A 6,000-nucleotide genomic window follows, 5' to 3' on the forward strand; every position below is an offset into this window, starting at 1 on the left:
TTGTCTTTGCGTTGTCTTGATTATGGCATATTGTTTATTGATGTATTGTACTGTATATTGGTCATTATCGTATTGTTTCTATTCTACTTAAATTGTATTATTTAAATGAAATGTTAGTCCGCACAAGCTATATGTGATGGTACCGTAAGGATTGCATCAATTTCGCTATTCGCTAGACAATAAAGAATCTTGAATCTTCTGTAATGCCCACGTCTAGTAAACACACACTCCCACCTCTGTAATAAACAAAAAGATGTTAGTCCCATCCGAATCTGAACATGAAATCACAGACATCGGGTGATAAGAACTGTAATTCAAACCACTTTTAGAAAACCAGTCCCATCCGAATAGGGCTTAAGACAAAATGTATTTCCTCTCTCATGTCTGTGATAACCTATCTCATTCTTATAAGAAATAAGAAATAATTCTAATTTATAGTGGTACTTTGGCGCTATTTGAGATTTAAGTATCAATATTTCTTAAATACATCACATTAATAACTGGATAGTTTCAAAGGAAAATCTAAGAATATCTAAAGAACAGTTTATAGCAATGATCTCATGCTTATGAAAAAGAGAACCTTAAATGGTGCGGCAATCACTGCACTGCTATCACAAGAGCAACAAAGTGAGTGGAGACCATATAATAATGGCTTGCTCAGGCGGTCATTGGCTTGCTGTCTCTGATTGGCTTTTGTTAGCCAAGTGAAAAAGTGCTATTCAAACTTAAAGACTTGATACTATCCATACTGACTTCACCCAAAGGCTTCTTTTCACTCTTCAAAGTTACTTTGGAGTGCTGCTGTGAAAAAAGACATGTGTGTGACTATTGACCTTTAAGGTCATTTTAACCGTAACCTGTAAAAAATATATACCTGGACCAGACACTGACATCAATGGATGTATGAACAATTGCACTTCAAGGAACTTATATATGACGTATTATACTACCTGTGCTGCTTTCAGATTCAGTAATGAACTGAATGACAAAAAAGTCAGTTATCGCATGATTTACAAATAGACCCTGGGAACAGTCCAGGTGTGCTCAACCCATGAAACAGAGATATATTATTTGCTGAATCAAAGACAAAATTGCTTTAGCATATAAAATGATCAGAAATTAGCTTAATGTGCCTCAAGTAATTGTCACCGCATTTTTAAAGTAAGCTTGTGCCATTATGGTTGGGGGAATTAAGCAGCAAACATTCTCTGTGGATTATCTTACAGTGTGCCATGCAACACTTCATCCAGTGTGCTTATAATATACTGTAGGATGGGAGATTGAGCAGATGTTTCTGCCCGAACTGTGCCTAAAATTAATGGTTAACCTCTATCATTCCCATGTTGTAATGAATGAACAGTAAAGCCGCATTGGCATTCACAAATCTCAAGCCAGTGTTGCTAGGCAACAATTATTTATATCCGTCAAAGCTCAAGTTGATGGATTTCTTGTGGACAGCTGAGGAAGAAACCCAGTGGAGGAAAAGAACTCGTTCGAGAGGGTACTGATAGGTTCGTTCAGGAGAAAGCCAGATCATGACTGGACAAATCCGATAAGACATGATTCTACAGATTAATCAAATCACACTTTGGTTAAATCTTAGTATCGCTGAAAATGATAATTTTGGAATAAACCCAGAATACACAAATAAACCACCTTTGGCTATTTAGCACAATGGCATTATAAAAAATAATCATAGTAACATTTGCAGTTTCCAGCATTATTTGTGAAACTGATTGACTCAGACTAAAGGCTAAAGATGGCTAAAGGCTAAAGACACAACATTTAATTTCGATGTATTCAGAAAAAAACATGCTTTAAACAAAAAGCCACAAGTGCCTTATGAAAAAGGTTTTGCAGAACAAACAGTCCTTGAAAGAAGGGGCTCAGGTGATACAGAGAAGTGTATTTCTTTCTTTCGTCCACTGATTCCTGACAAACACAAACAGCTTAGAATAACATGACATCTCTTACGATAAGGTAAGTTGTGCTGTAAATCTCTCGACAGAAAATCTGTATTTTCAGCTGTTTGAACAAAAATCTGATCTTTTAAAATACTTTGTGATCCCTAAAATGACTGCAATGACTGTTTTCAAACAGGTCTACTTTTAGATGGTCAAACACCATTGGTTAAACCAGGGCTCGACATTAAAGGTCCCATTGCATGGATTATTTTATTATTTTAGAATGTTTCCTGGGGTGCCCTTATAATGTTAGTATGTTTTTTAGATCAAAAGTTGTTATAATTTAGAAATAAAAGACATATTTCCTAGCCTGATTTTAGCCTCTGATTTGAACGCTCTGTTTGAAGGGGCGTGTCTGCTGTGAGACTTCAGTGTAAACGCCCACTGCTGTGATTGGCTGACATGACATGGAACTCTCTCCAAAACTTTTACTATTACAACTATTATACGTTTTTACTATTACAGCTATCCAGATTAACGAATCGTGAGAAGTTTTTTAAGTATTTAGATCTATTCCCATCACATAAAAGGTTGCAGTGATGAGCATTGAGCAGATGACAGCCTGTTGATTGCGTGAATGAAGATCTTATCATTGCAACGCAGTTTCTGTACTCTCACTAATGATTTCACCAATGCAAACATGAGGTAAGTACAGTAGAGCTTCGTTGTGCAGTGTAACAGCGTCATTGATTTCATAACGAGTTTTGGCAAGTGTCCAGATAAACTCGCGCTGTGTGATTGACAGCTTGGGCGATTGGAAAGGGATTGTTATTTGATCGCTTTCTGTATATTACTAAGAGAAACGACATGAAGTTGATCGTTTAGTCACTGGCTTGATTTACTGATGCATAAACAGTATTGAACGACTTTGAGAGAAAGATTATCTGTCTGAACTTGAACAATTACACATCAGAAATTCACATAACCCACTGGTTCTTCAGAGGCTCGGATGAAGGAACTAAAAAAATACTTTTGTGTTCATTTGTACATCCAAACACTGAGCAACTGCCATGCTTCGCTCGTTAGCAAGCCATGATGTCTCTCGAGGAAAAACCAATATCGCGCTCGCGCAGCTCATTTTCTCATGGGCAGGTCGAATTCTTTTTGCGGGCAAAGAAGAGAAAGGGGAGGTAGCCTTTCCCCTTATGACGACATAAAGGGAAGATTCTAGAATCGCCCGTCTGAGCTTTCATTTTCTCAAAAATACCCAGGGCTTGGTTTACACCTATCAAAACGTCTAGCCACTGGGGGACCATAGGCAGGCTAGGGAAACTCATATTAAGGTTAAAAAACCTCATAAAGTGACATTTTCATGCAATGGGACCTTTAACGCTTGTCCACTTGTCCGGGACAAGTGGATTTTTTGAAGGGACAGGTAAAAGAGAATTTTCCTTGCCCGACCGGACAAGTAGCCTGATTACAACGTACTGAGTACAGTCTCCCATTCATAAACAAATGCCTCATTCTTGAATGAATCAGTCGTTTGAACAAATCGTTTGAATGAATGACTCATTGACTTGCTTATTAAGATGTTCGCAATCAAATCATTTCGTGAGATACCTTCGTGTGCAAATGCTGCCTGCAAAGTCATTGCCTGGTAGGGCAGCGAGGCAACAAGTCAGCTGCCTAAGTTATCGGACGCAGCCTATAAGTTTGCGTGTGCATTCGCAGCCTTTTGTTTTGGTCAAATGTAAGTATTTTGTGTAGGCCTATCTATATCTGAATGATCTAATATAGGATGCATTTGGTTAAGAATTAACGCTGTAGTAAAGCGTGTCGGTGATCAGCTTCAGCTCATGCAGCTCAAACAGCAATGCACAACTAATACTGACTATGATTAGGACTGTCATATTATATAACATTAAGAGAACAATATTGTAATAAAACATTGTGAATTATTTGGGTTTAGTTGTCGTGTTTCATCGCGTTTCTCCAGGAAGAGCGCGTCCACAACACGAGTCACACATTCTGAATAGCACGTAACTTAGTTCATGTTCACTTGTACATTTGCCTCATTTTGTGCAGATATAATGTGTAATATTATGTTTATTTTGTAAATATTTGATTAATCTAGGATGCGTTTTTTTGAGTTGCGTTCATTCAGCGCTTCAGCGTATGCAGCTTAAACAGCAATGCACCTCTAATAATAACTATGATTGGGACTGTCACATTACATAACATTTATGACAACACTATTTTAGTAAATCATTGTGCCGTTTTCAGCGCATTAAATATGTAATTTAATAAATGATCAATCACATCGACTTGAACAGCATTTGCACACTCTGTCATGCTGTTGCAGTAAAGGCATATTGCAGTATTAAGGCTAACAATTGATCAATTAATTGATCGTTAATTTAAACGACGATCGATCATGGGAATTTGTGTAAATTGACATCCCTTAACTTCCTTATATTTTTTATCCTTCACTAGGTGACAAAGAAATGCCAATAATGAATATTGATGCATAAATAAAATACATGCAATTATAGCATTTTCTGTCAAAAAAGATGAATATTGATATTTGATGCATGACTGAGAAGACAGCATACCAACTCATGTTTTACTTAATGGCTAATCATTATCCTTGAGACATTCACCTTTTGTTTGATAAACAGACACCTTAATCTGAGATGTGCATGCATAATATTATTAACTTAAAAAGACACTTCACACTCTGCTTTTGACATTTTCAAACCTATATAATTTCCTTGAGAAAACTGTAGAAGTCTGGTGGCAATGGTATCTAGTTAGCAATGTGCTTATTTGAATATGCCATTTTATAAGATAGAAAAGATTCATTAAGAATCGCAATAGCCACCAAAATAACAATTACATCAGGTTTTACTGCAGTGTTAGTATGAAACCGTGTTATGCCCCTCAAAAAGCTCTTGATGCGGGCAGAGATAAATAAGCCTCGAATGCTTTGAAACATTAATTTATACCTCATATTAGATCACATTAAACCTCTCATATCAAGCATTTGATCACATTACAGCTCTCATATGAAGCTATTCCACATAACTGAAAACCATTTCATATTTCATCAGTGTGTACCATTTCAAATGTAATTATCTAATACATTAGTGTGAATTATATTTCCTTACACATCACTGGACCCCCACTGGAATCTCATTTTCCATTTTTGGTTTTGTATTCTCCTTGTCACGCTGAATGCTAGATCTCCCACTGTCCCTTGTTCCCTCATGCCATGCGTTTTAGTGCGTCATAGACTGACTGATCTCTTGGTTTACACAACCTGTAAGCCTCCTGTACAGAAGAATGTGTTGAATTTTGACCTCTTTAGACTTTTTTTAGGAGAGGAGAGTGGCTTTATGTTGAGCCTTTCTCCTCAAGCTTTGAGTTATTTGCTTTGAGGTCATTCATCTGCATACTGATGAGGTCACCTATTAAAAGGTCAGCTAATGGCTACTTGACAGGTCACATCGAAAAGTGAAATTCTTCTGTCTGACCTTTACAAGAGCAGCACTAAATGTAGAGGTCTGTAATTCACCTTTAAAGTCTGTAAAAAGGAAAATAAATAGCTGTGATGTATATTTTTGCTGACGTTGGAGTGTTGCTGCATGCAGAGTTTAAAATGAACATTTGCCAAGTGCCAAATGCTAGAAAAAACTGGCCACTGGATGATAACTTCATAAGAAAATGCTACCATGGCTTAAATGGAAATGTAAGAACAGAATAGAATATATACACATTAAGATTAGCCTACAGAATGAAAATGTACATGTATACGTTTCAGACAATCTTTGCATCATAATATATATATTTCAATGATTAATTTTGCAAGTTGCATTATGCCAGTAGGTGCCGACAAGAGACGGTTTTTATGAGTCATTGACATTGATTCATTTGGGACAGGGCCATTCAGGAACAAAACAAGTGACTCTTTATAATTGAGTCATTGAACTCATTGAAATCATTTACTGAGGCAATTCGTTCAACAGATTGTTTCAAGAATTTCCAAAAGGACTGCATTTTATGAGTGAGCCATTGAATCATACATACATTTAACAAC

The sequence above is a fragment of the Rutilus rutilus genome (assembly GCF_951802725.1).
Source record: "Rutilus rutilus genome assembly, chromosome: 17".
Classification (NCBI taxonomy): domain Eukaryota; kingdom Metazoa; phylum Chordata; class Actinopteri; order Cypriniformes; family Leuciscidae; genus Rutilus; species Rutilus rutilus.